The sequence below is a fragment of the Gopherus evgoodei genome, chromosome 2 (assembly GCF_007399415.2).
Source record: "Gopherus evgoodei ecotype Sinaloan lineage chromosome 2, rGopEvg1_v1.p, whole genome shotgun sequence".
NCBI classification, from domain to species: domain Eukaryota; kingdom Metazoa; phylum Chordata; order Testudines; family Testudinidae; genus Gopherus; species Gopherus evgoodei.
The window spans coordinates 56,724,567-56,741,088 of record NC_044323.1 but is presented as its reverse complement, the minus strand read 5'-3'; the positions used below and the strand labels follow the sequence as shown (position 1 = coordinate 56,741,088).

The following is a 16,522-nucleotide window of genomic DNA, read 5'->3' as shown; positions in this document are numbered from 1 at the left end:
GCCCCGCGGGGGAGGCTCCGGCGACTGCCTACGTGAGGGGGGCGGCGTGCTCCGCCATGTTGGGTAAGTCACGCCTTGCGAGAGCCCCAGGACAGCGCCTGCCGAGCCCAGCGGGGATCCCCAGGTACGCAGCAGGGCCAGGCCCGCCGAGACTGGGGAGGTGATCGATGCTCACCGACGCCCAACAAAATAGCTCCCGCCGTCAATGACAACAACAAGGAAACGCACCGCAATCGGGGCATTTCCCGGCCAGACGGCACCGGCCCTGCCTGTGTGCAAGGGGACAGCTGTGCACCCCCATCGCTTCTCCGTGCTTACATTAACTCAAGGGCTGCGCACAGCTGGGGTAGCGGGTGTGAGACGCCGCAGGGGGGAAGGAGTAGGGTGCAGGTGAGGCCTGGACCTGCACTGAGCCGGGGGGGAGTCGTGCAGCCCCGCCCGTGATTGCACCTATGAAATTCTGAAAGATAAGAGTCCAGAGTGTGGTTAAGGGGGGAAGCCATTATCAGTCTACTTTTTAAAGGGGAAAAAATTACAAGCAACATAGGCTGCTAAAGTGCTGCTAAGTGCTGTTCAGGCAGAATTACCATGTATTTTGCCTAGGGCTGTTAATTAAAAAAATAATCATGATTAACTGTGAGATTAAAAAATGATTAATTGCCATTTCGGTTGCACTGTTAATAATGGAATAACATTTATTTGCATATTTTGGATTTTTTTACATTTTTAAATATTGCTTTCAGTTGCAACATGGAATCACTTTATACTAGTTTTATTACAAGTATTTGCCCTTTAAAATGATAAACAAAAGAATTAGTCTTTTTTAATTCACCTCATACAAGTACTGTATTGCAATCTCTTTATCCTGAAAATAATTCTACATTTGTAAGTTGCGCTATTATTTTTACATAACTGCACTCAAAAATAAAAATGTAAGACTTTAGAGCCTAAAAGGCCACGCAGTGCTACTTCTTCAGCCAATCACTAAGACAAATGTTTGTTTACATTTGTGGGAGATAATGCTACCCGCTTCTTATTTACAGTGTCATCTGAAAATGAGCAGGCATTTCCATGGCACTTTTGTAGCCAGCATGGAAGGTACTTACGTGCCAAACATGCTAAACATTTGTATGCCCTTTCATGTTTCAACCACCATTCCAGAGGACACACTTCCATGCTGGTGACAGGTTCTGTTTGATAATGTGCCAAAGCAATGCAGACTGATGCACATTAATTTTCATCATCTGAATTAGATGTCACCAACAGAAACTTTTTTTTTTTTTTGGTGGTTCAGGTTCTGTAGTTTCTGCATTGGAGCGTTGCTCTTTTAGGACTTCTGACAGCATGTTGCACACCTCATCCCTCTCAGATTTTGGAAGCCACTTCAGATTCTTAAACCTTGGGTCAAGTGCTGTATCTATCTTTAGAAATCTCACATTCACCTTCTTTGCATTTTGTCAAATATGCATGGGGAGGAGGTGACCTGCCCTCTGTGGAGAAAGAAGTGGTTCAGGGCTATTTAGAAAAGCTGGATGAGCACAAGTCCATGGGGCCGGATGAGCATCCAAGGGTGCTAAAGGACTTGGCAGATGTGATTGCAGAGCCATTGGCTGTTATCTTTGAAAACTCATGATGATCAGGGGAGGTCCCAGATGACTGGAAAAAGGCTAATGTAGTACCTATCTTTGAAAAAGGAAAGAAGGAGGATCTGGGGAACTACAGGCTAGTCAGCCTCACCTCAGTCCCTGGAAAAATCATGGAGCAGGTCCTCAAGGAATCAATTCTGTAGCACTTAGAGAGGAAAGTGATCAGGAATAGTCAGCATGGATTCACCAAAGGCAAGTCATGCCTTCTATGATGAAATAATTGGTTCTGGATGAGGGGAAAGCAGTGGATGTGTTATTCCTTGACTTTTGCAATGCTTTTGATATGGTCTCTCAAGGTATTCTTGCTGGCAAGTTAAAGAAGTAGGGGCTGGATGAATAGACTATAAGGTGGATGGAAAGCTGGCTAGATTGTCATAGGCTCATAGAATATCAGGGTTGGAAGGGACCTCAGGATGTCATCTAGTCCAACCCCTTGCTCAAGGCAGGACCAATCCCCAGATAGATTTTTACCCCAGTTCCCTAAATGGTCCCTTCAAGAACTGAACTCACAACCCTGGCTTTAGCAGGCTAATGCTCAAACCACTGAACTGTCCCTCCCCCCCAACTCAATGGGTAGTGATCAATGGCTCCATGTCTACTTGGCAGCCAGTATCAACTGGAATGCCCCAAGGGCCGGTTTTGTTCAATATCTTCATTAGTGATCTGGAGGAAGGCGTGGACTGCACCCTCAGCAAGTTTGCAGATAACACTAAACTGGGAGGAGTGGTAGATATGCTGGAGGGTATGGATAGGATACAGAAAGACCTAGACAAATTAGAGGACTGGGCCAAAAGAAATCTGATGAGGTTCAATAAGGACAACTGCAGAGTCCTGCACTTAGGATGGAAGAATCCCATGCACTGCTACAGGCTGGGAACCGACTGACTAAGCGGCTGTTTTGCAGAAAAGGAACTGGAGATTACAGTGGATGAGAAGCTGGATATGAGTCAACAGTGTGTCCTTGTTGCCAAGGAGGCTAATGGCATATTAGGGATGGTCTAGACAGTATTTGGTCCTGCCATGAGGGCAGGGGACTGGACTCGATGACCTCTCGAGGTCCCTTCCAGTCCTAGAGTCTATGAGTCTATATTGGGCTGCATTAGTAGGAGCTTTGCCAGCAGATCGAGGGCTGTGATCATTCCCCTCTATTTGACATCAGTGAGGCTTCATCTAGTACTGCGTCCAGTTTTGGGCCCCACACTACAGGAAGGATGTGGAAAAATTGGAAAGAGTCCAGCGGAAGGTAACAAAAGTGATTGGAGGCTGGAGCACATGACTTATGAGGAGAGGCTAAGGGAACTCGGATTATTTAGATGAGAAGAAAAAGGGGGGGGATTTGCTTTCAACTACCTGAAAGGGGGTTCCAAAGCAGATAGATCTAAACTGTTCTCAGTGGTACCAGATGACAGAACATGGAGTAATGGTCTCAAGTTACAGTGGGAGAGGTTTAGGTTGGATATTAGGAAAAACTTTTTCACTAGGAAGGTGGTGAAGCACTGGAATGGGTTACCTAGGGAGGTGGTGGACTCCCCTTCCTTAGAGGTTTTTAAGGTCAGGCTTGAGAAAGCCCTAGCTGGGATGATTTAATTGGGGATTGGTCCTGCTTTGAGCAGGGGGTTGGACTGGATGACCTCCTGAGGTCCCTTCCAACCCTGAAATTTTATGATTCTGAATTGAACAACTATGCTAAGTTGTCATCCGAGACTGACGCAGCACAAAATATATGGTAGAATGTGGGTAAAACCACAAAGTGGAGATACACAATTCTGCCCCAGGGAGTTCAGTCAAATTTAATTATCACATTTTTTTAAACAAGTGTCATCAGCATGGAAGCCTCTGGAATGGTGGCTGATGCATGAAGAGATATACAAATGTTTAGCATATCTGGCATATAAATACCTTGCAACGCTGGCTACAAAAGTGCTGTGCAAATGCCTGTTCTCACTTTCAGGTGACATTGTAAATAAGAAGTGGGCAGCATTATCTCCTGTAAATTTGAACAAACTTCTTTATCTTAGTGATTGTCTGAACAAGAGGTAGGACTGAGTGGACTTGTAAGCTGTACAGTTTTCTTTTCTTTTTTTTGAATGTAGTTATGTAACAAAAAATCCACATTTGTAAATTGCACTTTCATGATAAAGAGATTGCACTATAGTACTTGTATAAAGTGAATTGAAAAATACTGTCTGTTTTGTTTATCTTTACTGGGCAAATATTTGTAGTCAAAAATAATACGTAGCAAGCATGAAACACTTTGTATTCTGTGTTTTAATTGAAATTAATGTTTGAAAATGTAGAAAAGCATCCAAAATATTTATAAATTTCAATTGGTATTCTGATTGTTTAACAGTGTGATTAAAACTGATTAATTACAATAACTTTTATCAAGTTAATTTCAGTTAATTGCTCGAGTTAACTGCAATTAATTGACAGCCCTAACTTTGATCATTTTTTCTTCCCTCTTCCTCTTTTTCATCTTTTCATTTGCTACAGATCAGCAAGGTTCTTCTCTCCCCAGGTAACAATACAGTTTGTGTGAGAACTCTGAGGCAGGGACAGGAATCTCCCAATGTAAAATAAAAGAAAATATATACAAGTATTTGCTGAAACAAGAGCCCTACTGACCAGTTGTGAGAGAAAAGAAGAGTCCAATCCTGCTTCCATTTAAATGACCTGCACGTTTCTCATTAGTTTCAATGGAAGCATGACTGGACCCCAAGGAGGGAAATGAGTCGAAGAGAAACACATTTTTCCTTTCAGCAGTTTGGAGGGAAATTTTCTTGGCCTTTGAGTTTCCCCAGCACTGTTCACTTTGGAATTCTCTACTTCAGCTGCAAGGAGTGAGAAGCTGAGGCAATGGCTTTGGTGCTGGCTAAATGGCTTAAATCTGATTACAGGAGACAGCCAGGGTGTAAGGGGCAAAAACAGCCAGTAACAACATCTGCATATTCACTCAATGGTTATTAAAAACAATACAAGATTATGCAAATCCTTCTGTTTGGATTTGCTGATAGATGTAATTAGCTATAATACAGGTATTAATATGCTGTGTACTTACTGAAAGATAACAATACAATGATTATGCTCATCAGATAGTCAGAACCAAACAATGCATGGAATTCCATAACTGCAAAACTGTACAGTTATGCTTCAGTAATCCTGCAGCTTCCCTGTAGCTGATTGTTGGTACAATATTTGTTCAGTATGGACAGTATGCTCAGTCCTGTACAAAACAGAGAAGATTTAGTCCTTGTATTGAGGAAATGGCCATCTAAATAGCACAAAACACATCAGGCTATTATCAATCTTTTTTGGTGGCTCAATTGTTTTACCTCTCCATCTATGTCTAAGGCAAAATATAGTGAATCCACTATATTGATTTGACTGCTAAAATAAAATGAAAAAGAGGCAGCAAATTCCAAAGTAAGTTTTAAAATTATATTTAGAAAATTATATATTTGGCAAATAAAGCTTGCCGAAACTTACTTTAAGTGAAGTAAAACAGAAGAAAAAGTGTTTCCTGAGCATAAGTTTGTTCTCTTCTCTAGTAGTTTTGTCAAATTCCTGGCCAAACAGATCTGTTTCTCTACTCAAATTGACTGCCATGTCCATGATAGCTGTTTTCTATTTACCACCTTCTACTCCCTCCTCAGACCCATTCACCCATGTCTCTCTCCGCCCAAGATCTTCCTGAGATTTTTCAATGAAGATCAACATGATGCACTATAATCTCTTTCTTTCCTCATCCCCACCTCTTATACCCTTTCCTCTTTCATCCCTGTGACCAAAACTGAGGTTTCTTACCTGTTGTTGTCCTTTAAACCCTCCATCTATCATGAGCTCCCCATTCCTTTCAGCCTACTAAATTCCCATATCCCCCTTACAGCCTCCTCCATCCTTAACCTTTCATTATTATCTAACTCCTTCCCCTCTAAAAACAAGCAAGCTGTGATCTCCCCCATCCACAAATTCCTTGACCCCACCTACCTCTCAAACTACCACTTCGTCTTCATTCTTCTCTGCAATGCTAAGCCCTGGTTACAATCATTGCCTTGAAAACTCTTCCTCCAGCTCTTCCCTTGATCTCTTCCTGTCCATTTTCAACACCCACTCCATTTACACTGCTTTCACCAAAGTCTCTAACAACCTCTTCTCAGATGGGTTCCAAAGTCTGTACTCTGTCCAGGCCCTTCTTGACCTCTTTCCTACCTTTGACACCATCAATCACCCAGTCGTTGTCATCCTCCACCCTAGTCTTCTGCATTTCTGGTTTCTCCTGGTTCTTCTGCATCTGACTGTCCCTTCATCATCTCTCAGTGAATCCTCCTCACCCACTGTTTGTAACGATATCACAGAGCTCTGCCCTGCACCCCTACTTTTATCATTCTTCATTTTTGTTTCTTTTTGGATGTTCTCATGTACTCATATGGTATCAGCTGCCATCTGTATGTAGACAAATCTCAAATCTACCTGTATACTCCTGCTTCTTTCATCCAATCTGGCATTTCAGCCTGTCTCTATCATTGCCTGGATGTTTCACCATCAATTTAAGCTTAAAATGTCGAAAGTCAAACTCCTAATCATCCCTCATAAACCCTGTCTACTGTGCTTTCTCTGTCACCATCAGTATCACCACCATTCTCCATGTTGCACAAACCTGCAACTGACTCATCTGTAACCCTTGTCCTACTTATTCAAGCCACATTCAAATCTCTGTTTCTGCCAGCTAGCATCATGCAACCTACAGAAATTAATCTCAGCCATGGTGGGGAGAACTAAGCACATAGGAAAGGAGTAGGGGAGAGATGTGGTAAATTTAAGCCACCTTTGTGCTCCCTATATGCTGGGGCTATCTTGGGACAGATCTGACTTATGTTCTATTCTCCATGGAACCTGAGAAACAGAGAGTTTTTACAGTGCAGTGTGGTCTGGTCACTTCCTTGACACTCACTCAATTCAAGGAGCAGGGATATGGGCTGGGAGCAGGGCCAGGCCAGAACCTTTATGCCACTTCTGCACTAGCCAGGGAGGTCCTTTGTGCAAGGAGAATTCTCAAGCACCAGTTAGAATCACTTCTAGTTCCTTTTATGCTCCCAGAGACTAAAAGGCCCTTAATGTAACTGAGAGCCGGGCCCAGAAGCTCTAAGCTTATTGAGGCATCTGGGATGTAGAAAGAACCATCTGTCCCCCTCTTTTTTAAAAATTAAAAAGGAAAAATGTGTATCTAAAGGTAGAAAAATTTCTCTAAGTGAAGGAACAAACAAGTTTACTGATGTGCCTACTACACTGTACTGGGTTGCTCTATGACTATTTCCCTTATAGAATCTCTTATAATAGTTATTAGTTAGATTGCAAAATAAAAAAAAGTTGATTAAGTTATATAATCACCAATTTTTAAGACAATCACTTCTGATGGGCACAGGAGAAAAGCAGCTTACTTCTCCCCCCCCCCTTCATTGCTGTTCCCATATGCCAATATTTAAAATAATGTCTGTTGTCTTCAAAACTAAGGGCTTGTCTTCACCATTGCAATAAATTGACCTAAATTACACTATTCCAGCTACATGAATAACGCTGGAGTCAATGTAGCTTAGGTCGACTTACCCCGGTGTCTTCACTTTGCTGCGTTGACAGGAGACAGAGAGCTGGAGTATGGGGATCGACCGGAGAGCACTCTGCTGTCAATTTAGTGGGTCTTCACTAGGCCCGCTAAATCAACTCCTGCTGCATCGAATGCAGCAGCGTGGATCTCCCCAGCAGTGAACACAGGCCCTAAGTAGTATACTTATGGAGAGGAGACGTATGGGGTAAGAGGTTGTGAGAGTGCGATGGGATGTATAAACCTTTCAGTAGTCCAGAAGGAATGAAATACTGAGCCCAGATAACCCCGTCCCTGCGGATGCGCAGAGCATGAGCCAGTTGGAGAGGAACCTTAAAAGTGAGCAACTCAGCTCAGAAGAGGAGGAAGACAGATCTGTCCTGAGGACTCCTGAGAAAGGGGCTGAAGAATCCTCACTGGGAGGAAGACAACTGCCTTAGTTGTGTGTGGAAACCAGACGTTTTGATCACAACAGTAAAATCATTAGGCCTATCAACAAATAATGAGCAACATATGATTCAGGCACTGCTGTATCAAAAACCTGTAAAACAATATACATCAGTATAGGCAATTATTTTTTCCATGTGCTTTAAAATTGAATTACTTTCACTAAAATGTCTTTCTTGCTGAGTAGGCTTCTAACTTTAACAAAATGTGTCTTAAAGAGCTTAACACAAGCTTACATTTATGATATCCAACTAGTGGGCTGCAGTTTCCTTTCTGCTCTCATTAAGAGGCAAGGGTATAACACACAGCAAGATTAATTATATAAAAAGAATTATCTAAATTGGAAATGACAAAGTAATTAATATGCTGGTGTTTCATTTCTGTAACAACAAACCTGAGCTAATTGAACTAATTATAGCTATAGGTTCATGAATTTTAACCTGCTCATGATTATGGTTATAGTAAAATTTTGTTAATTGAAGTATCACAAACTGCAGGTAATGTATGAATGACAAACTTTATCTGTTTTCCACTGGACTTCATATGAAGCCAAATGAGTAAATATCCAAAGTGAGAATATGGGGAAAATGACAATGTAGACATAGAGACACAAAGCAGATGAGGTAATATGTCCGATTGGACCAACTTCTGTTGATGAGAGAAGCAAGCTTTAGATAGTAAGCTTGAAAGCTTGTCTCTCTCACCAACAAAAGATGATCCAGTAAAAGATATTACCTCACCTACCTTGTCTCTCTAATATCCCGGGGAAAACATGGCTACAACACTGCATACTGTATAGATATAAAGATGTAATCCATAAGGACCAGCCCTAAAACCCAACTAAACAGTTACAAACATTGGTATTTTAGAATATGGTAAGTGTACTCAGCGTGTTATGTATCTGAAAGGAGCGCCAAGAAAGAGTGACTTGAAGATGAATTGAGGAAACAACCTGCTTTGGAACAGAGAAAAACAATTCTTAGGTATCAGAGTCACCATGGAGTCAAGTCTGAACAACTGTTTTGTTTAAAGGCACATGTGATTGGAACTTTTGAAGATGTTAACTGGGAATCCAGAAGAGAAGATACTTTTTAGCTAGTAGGCTTTTTGGGGTGGGGTATTTTTGTACCTTGTACAATAGGGATACTCTACAGCATGCATGGTGAGTACTGTGATCCAGTGCGCCTGGGATAGCCTTCACTAAAAATCCCAAGGTCAGGGCAGGCTGAAAAAGGGAGAGCAGAGTCTCCCAGAAGTGGTGGTTAACAGTGAAGTTAGACTCACCAGTCAATCACAAACTATGCTCCTGATTTCCCACACTAGTTATTAAGAAGCTAAAAAAGGAATCACACACTCCTATTGCATTCCAGTTCTCTGGCTCCTAATCAGCCAATAGGTCTAATACAGTGAGAAGTTATTTTAAAATTCTGCTCACTATACAAAATATTCTTCTGGTCCCAATGGGCCAGCCACATTGCCAGATCAATATGAGTTTGGATTTTGTCCAAAATATTATGCAGACAACCAATCCTTTAGTGTTTAAAAATAAAGGTTTATTAGAAAAGAAAAGAATAAGGGAGAGTTGTTCAATGGTAAAGCAATCAGATACATGCATAAGACTTCAAAGTCCATATATCAGGTTCTTAGCAATGTTGGTGAGTTTGCTGGCTTGTCAGTCCCTCTGGAACACATCCAAAGCATGGATGGGTCATTCAGTCCTTTGTTCAGAGCTTGAGTTTACAGAGAAGTTATTTCAGAGTTGAGGAGCAGGATTGAAGACAAAATGGAGATGATGCAGCTGCCCTTTTGTGACTTCCCATCTGGTGTTATCTGGACTGGTGATCTGCTAGGTCACTCCAGTTCTTGACTCTGGGAGCCAGCCTTACCCTGTTCTGCTATAAGAACCCCTTCTCCTGGACTGTTCACGCATAGCCTCTGGCATATAAACTATTTGGATTATGTAACTGAATGACACTAGCCAATATCTCCGGTCTCAGACTCAACCCGAGGAACCTCCGTCTTGCAGTGTCCAGTTATGCTCATTGGACGCTGCAAGCTTATATGAGTTTGTCAATTTAACATAGAAATTGACATGTACCAGGCTTGTTGTGCCAAGGGGAGTCCTTGACATGCTTCAAAGCAAACACACCTCTTCAGGTAGAATAAACAAACAGATTTATTAACTACAAAGAGATTTAAAGTGATTATAAGTCAAAGCATAAGAAGTCAGATTTGGTCAAATGAAATAAAAGCAAAATGCATTCTAAGCTGATCTTAACACTTTCAATGCCATTACAAACTTAGATGCTTCCCGTGACAGGCTAGCTGGTTGCCTTTCAGCCAGGCTCTCCCCTTTGATCAGCGCTTCAGTTGCTTGGTGATGATGTCTGTAGATGGAGGTGGAAGAGAGAAGAAGTGCATGGCAAACATCTCTCCCTTTTTACCATATTCTTTCTTCTCTCTTGGCTTTGTCTCCCTCCCCCCACCCCTTCAGAGTCAGGTGAGCATTACCTCATCTTAGTCCAAAACTGACCAAAGGAAGGGGGGTGACTCAAACGTCTGTTAGTCTATAAGGTGCCACAGGATTCTTTGCTGCTTTTACAGATCCAGACTAACACGGCTACCCTCTGATACTATATACATGACAACATATAACATTACTATAACAATGATTACTATAACATTACCGTAACAACAATGCTCAGTACATCATGAGCCTTCTGAAGACACCTGACATGACAAACTTTGCAATAGATACCACACAATCATATTATAAGGATGAAAATGGATGTGTAGGGTGTTCCCACAAGGTACAGAACGTCACACCTCCCCCCTTAGTTTACTACAAGAGGGTTAGTCACTGACTAGCTCGAAGGCAGTTTGTGTTATAATTCTCTTGGCATCCAGCCATTGAGGCCATGAAGCAGCGTGCCTCAGTTTCCACATTCACACACAGCAAAGCAGGTTTTTTATGGTTTCTCCGCTGTGATAATCTTTAAACCTGTTTACAGGTATTAACTGAAAAGTAGTATTATCATAAGGTTTAACATCCATGTCAAAATTTGTATCCCCCCAAAACTTAACATTAATACCAAAATTTTTATCACAGATAGGTGTTTACAAGTATCTTTATAATACCACACCCTCTGTTCAATTAGTATAGTTTGAGGTTAGATTGTTGTAGTGCGGCTCGGCCGCGGTTGGTCCCTCAGCGGAGCTGTGGGGTATCCCACCGCCTCGCTACCAATAGTCTTAAGCCCGGCCCTAGGTTAGGGCGGGGCAACAAACGCTGAGTCCAAATGCTCAGGCCCTCAGGCAGGGCTGAGCAGCAATAGCAGGTTTCGACCTCCTCAGGCCAGGGAAAGGGGGAGTCTGCCACTCCTGGAGGGGTGGCAGGGGGGACACAGGCCCTCCTACTCCACTGCATCCCAGCCTGGAGCCCTAGCAGCGGCAGAAACTCGCTGCTGTCAGTGGGGATCCTGGCCGCAACACGCTGACATTGGCTCTGGCTGTGCTGCAGCCAGACTGGGGTCGGCCGCCCCCAGGCTACTTCCACTCTCCCCCTCGTCGGGTACCTGAGTTGTCGTAGCTTCACCAGCGGTCTCAAACACCATCGGCTCCTCTGGGTAAGTGTTCGAGGGGGGGCTCAGCTCCTCGGGGTAGCTGGCAAGAGGCAGGCTAGGCTCTTCCTCGGGGTAGCAGGTGCGAGGCAGGCTTGGCCAGTCCTCCTCGGGGTAGCGGGTGCGAGGCAGGCTCGGCCAGTCCTCAGGGTAGCGGGTGCAAGGCAGGCTCGGCCAGTCCTCCTCGGGGTAGCGGGCGTGGGGCAGGCTTGGCTGGCCGGGTGTGAGCTCCAGCTGGCAGCTGCAGCAGACGTCTGGTCCCGGCGGTGGCTGGCCTCCTAATGAGCTCTGCAGGTCAGCTTTTATACTTCCAGGTTGGCGCCGTGACCTCTAAGGGGTGGGCGCAGGACCCAGCAACTCCACCCACAGTGGGGTTGAGGGAGGTTTGTCCCTCAGGGGGGCTGTGGGGTATCCCACTGCCTCGCTACAATTGTTCATTACCTATGGTGTCCTTTGACTCCCATGTAATCAGTCACAGGCTACCTTCTAATCCACATCTCTCTACAGCAGAGGAATCTTCAACTGCTCAACTGCAGCGAAGATGATTTTCCTGCTTCTTTGCACCACTGGAAAATGAGCTGTATTGGTTTCAATGTGGACTCTCAATGTTTATTTGAGAAGTATTATTTCAAAAATTAGCTGTACAGTAGAAATTAGACACTAACATTTAAGAGAGGATTTAATATATACTGAAGCAGATAGCCAGACTATTTTGTTACTTGCTAATTCAAAATTATCTTTAATCTCAGAGTCAATGTCCAGACTAATGTGTACTAATCAATTAGTGAAGTTAGTGTCTCCTTTTTTATCATTTTCTGAAGGTTTCTGCAGCAGTCTATGTATTCAAAATAGAATAAAGAGTCCAGTCTATCATTTATTAATCCACATGATTTCACTAGTAGTGACATTTCCAAAGCATAGTGATTTATATTGTAAAGTAAACCATAAACTCCATAATGAGCTAATCACAGTCCAGGCCTCTAAAGTTGATCCAAAAAAAGGAAAAGAAATGTTTTGTCCTTTTAAAAATTTCTATATGATATATAAAGAAATACTGAAAACACACTGTGAGAACCATCTATTTATTAAAGCTTTTGTTCCATAATCAAAGTGTTTATATATTGCGGGGTGTGGGGTGGAATAACTAAAAGAGACTTAAGATTGAAAATGTGCTAGCATCCAGCTAATACACCAAAGCAATTGCTACACTTCTTTTTCAAAAAAATCCAAATATTAGAATGTCTGGAAATGAACAGTTAAGAGATTCAGTCAGTTCTGTAATTAATTATTATATTGCATCATTCAGTCTCGTTCTACCTCACTTACAGCTTGATACAGTGTTTTTGCTAACAGTTAAATTACAGAATAGGAAGAAAGAGGGGGGAAAGGGGGGAGGGAGGTTGTTTGTTTTCTTTTTTTTCTGTCACTGGGTATCTTTGAGAATGAGTCCAAAAAAACCCTTGAGGTTACGCTCCTCCTCCTTTGAAAACCAGAGGACAGGTACTCTGAACAGGAGGTCACCGCTTCTGTTAGATTGTCATACTTCCTCTCTCTATTCAAGGTCAATGCTATTTTCTGACAATTGAGTGTGAGCCTCCTATTTTTCATCCGGTCCCCTAATTCCCACAGACTAGAAAATCAAGAAGACAATATTATCCATGCTAAATGAGAAGATGATGTAGATCTGGGAGTCATAGGTATATTGACAACACTGTAGCCCATAGTGCACATATTGGCAACCTTTGGCACATGGCTCGCTAGGATAAGTACCCTGGCAGGCTGGGCCAGTTTGTTTACCTGTCATGTCTGCAGGTTCGGCCGATTGCGGCTCCCACTGGCTGCAGTACGCCGCTCCAGGTCAATGGGGGCTGTGGGAAGCGGCCCGGGCTGAGGGATGTGCTGGCCGCAGCTTCCCACCACCCCCTTTGGCTTGGAGTGGACAAGGCAGGTAAACAAACTGGCCCGGCCCGCCAGGGTGCTTAAGCTGGCAAGCCGTATGCCAAAGGTTGCTGATCCCTGCCATAGTGTTTCACCCAATGGCCATATAAATATGTGGAACTACAAATAATAAGTCTGTTCATCATATTTTGTTTTATGCTGCTGATAAAGCTCTATTAATTCAGTATCTTCTGTCCTGACATTTTAGCCACAGACAACAGATTCAGCAAGATCTTTAGTTGAAAGACAAACTGAAGAAAACAGATTATTTTAACAGTTCAGGAGGCTGCCACTGATTTTCTGCTATAAGTGACAATCTTCTTTCAGATAATTGGGCATAGATCTGTGATCACTTCTATCTGAACAGTATGACTTACAAAATAGTTAATATATGCAATAACTAAAGATCTCACTGGATAGGCCCACCTTCAATTTTCCCTTCTTAGGATGTATCAGTGTGATAAAGTGAATATGTTGCACAAATTGTTGCCTTTATATGAGTCTATTACTTGTATACAATATATAGCATTATTTTCTATTGTGATCTATTGTGAAAATTTGGCAGCATAAGCAGACAAAGAAGTAGTGGGATACCTTCATGGCTGCTTTTGACCAGTAGACTGAGGGCTTGTCTACATCAGAAAGTTGCAGCGCTGGTGAGGGAGTTACAGCGCTGCAACTTTGAAGGTGTACACATCTGCAGGGCATCACCAGCGCTGCAACTCCCTGTTTGCAGCGCTGGCCGTACTCCCATTTTGTCTCGGGTGTAGAGGATCCAGCGCTGGTGATCCAGCGCTGGTAATCCAATGTAAACACTTACCAGCGCTTTTCTTGACCTCCGTGGAAGGAGGAAGCCTCTGGTAATCAAGCTGGTCTCCTTCCCCAGCTTGCTCTCGCGTTCCCGGAACCCCGAGCAAGCAGGTCTCCTTCCCTGCGGTTTGCAGGGGGGTTCGGGAACGCGAGAGCAAACCGGGAAAGGAGACCAGCTTCGCCGCGGTTTGCTCTCCCGTTCCCCGAGCAAGCAGGTCTCCTTCCCTGCGGTTTGCAGGGTGGCTCCAGGAACGCGAGAGCAAACCGCGGCGAAGCGGGTCTTCTTTCCCGGTTTGCTCTCTAGTTCCCGGAGCCCCGAGCAAGCAGGTCTCCTTCCCTGCGGTTTGCAGGGTGGCTCCGGGAACGCGAGAGCAAACCGCGGCGAAGCGGGTCTCCTTTCCCGGTTTGCTCTCTAGTTCCCGGAGCCCCGAGCAAGCAGGTCTCCTTCCCTGCGGTTTGCAGGGGCTCCGGGAACGCGAGAGCAAACCGCGGCGAAGCGGGTCTCCTTTCCCGGTTTGCTCTCTAGTTCCCGGAGCCCCGAGCAAGCAGGTCTCCTTCCCTGCGGTTTGCAGGGGGTTCGGGAACGCGAGAGCAAACCGCGGCGAAGCGGGTCTCCTTTCCCGGTTTGCTCTCTCGTTCCCGGAACCCCGAGCAAGCAGGTCTCCTTCCCTGCGGTTTGCAGGGGGTTCGGGAACGCGAGAGCAAACCGCGGCGAAGCTGGTCTCCTTTCCCGGTTTGCTCTCTCGTTCCCGGAACCCCGAGCAAGCAGGTCTCCTTCCCTGCGGTTTGCTGGGTGGCTCTGGGAACGCGAGAGCAAACCGCGGCGAAGCTGGTCTCCTTTCCCGGTTTGCTCTCTCGTTCCCGGAACCCCGAGCAAGCAGGTCTCCTTCCCTGCGGTTTGCAGAGGGGTTCGGGGAACGCGAGAGCAAACCGCGGCGAAGCTGGTCTCCTTTCCCGGTTTGCTCTCCCGTTCCCCGAACCCCCCCTTGAAGCCGCCCAACAGCGCTGCAGTGTGGCCACATCTAACACCACTTGCAGCGCTGGTTGCTGTAAGTGTGGCCACTCTGCAGCGCTGGCCCTATACAGCTGTACTAATACAGCTGTAACTACCAGCGCTGCAAAATTTTAGATGTAGACATGGCCTGAGACCTCTTTCATCTTTTCTCTGAAATGCACTGCCATTCAGTTACTGCAATATGTTAATCCTGATCATTTCCCCCAAGGATGCTTATAAATTCATGTGAAAACACAATCATGAGAAATTTTTCAAAAACGCTTAATAGTAAGGAACTTTACCAGCACTTAAATCTATTATATCTGCTTTTATGATGGATCCACTCTTAGGATTCTCCTATGAGGGAGAGAAGTTTTTAACATTCTGAAGTTCTTCAAAAAGTTGCATTCAAGGGATGGGAGTTGAAAGGAGTGACTTTGTGAGAGAAAGATGCCCCACCATTGAGTAGGGTCAAGAAGTAACTAGGATCATGTGCATTGTAATGTTCCAAACTATCCCAATACCTGCAGTCTGGAATTCAGCCTTAAAATTCATTTTGTCATGCAAGAGGTTTCTTGCCCTCAAGGATGGATTACATTGAATAACAGTGAGTTTGTGTGTGTATATAAATAGATAAAAGGTCAAAGCCTTCATGCATCAGGATAGAAATTTCAGACCCTAGGACTTCAGAGTATAAATTTACCTCCATAACTTAATGATACAGTCATAGACCTTTGGAGGACAAACCCTTGACTACTAGAGGTACCCAGAAAACAATTGGGAAAGAGAAACTAGGAGCATCTTTAGGAAGGGAGCTATCTTTTGACTAGCTGGCTGAAAGACAGGTGACCTTTTCATATGGCTATGGAAGCTTGTCAGGGAGAGGCTGATAAAAAGCTGGGGAGTCTTCCAGCAGGAAAAGAGTTCCTATCTGCTGTAGCTGTGGCAAGGTGGGAACCATATGGAAGAAAATAGTGGCCAGGAACTGGACCCCAGAAAGCTACGATAAATTACACTCAAGGGTGGATGAAGGTTTTGTGGGCCCTGGACCAGAGCAAGTGGCCCATGCCTTCTGCCTGCAGCTCTCCTCCCGGTTCTCTCCCAAGTGCTCCAGTCAGGGATCAGGGTTGGGACATAGGGGCCTGTCCCATCCACCTGCCAGCATTCCTGCTGGGGAGAGAGGTTGGGGCACCGGGGCTTACCCCACTCCACCTGTCCACCCAGTGCTCCTGCCAGGGAGTGGCTGCATGGATTCTTTGAACTAAGACCTGGGAACTCATCACACATTTCTTCATGATATACGTCTCAAGACAAATGTTTTGATCAACTCACTGGCAGATTAATGTTTGTTGGATAAACAGCTTTTTCAGCACTTACTTAAAAGTGAAAAATTGTATGGCCACTTTTCTCTTCATCCACAGGAATAAGATCCAGTAAGACTTTCCTTATAATCAGAACCTCTTTGAAA

General features: G+C 44.3%; 1 long non-coding RNA gene across 1 annotated transcript; it reads left to right on the top strand.

Moving 5' to 3' along the window:
• The first annotated feature begins 49 nt into the window (after positions 1-49).
• On the top strand, positions 50-8,173 carry LOC115645707. Its single transcript, XR_003998805.1, has 3 exons — positions 50-124; positions 4,140-4,164; positions 7,281-8,173. It is a non-coding gene; the product is annotated as an uncharacterized LOC115645707 (long non-coding RNA).
• The last annotated feature ends 8,349 nt before the right edge of the window (positions 8,174-16,522 follow it).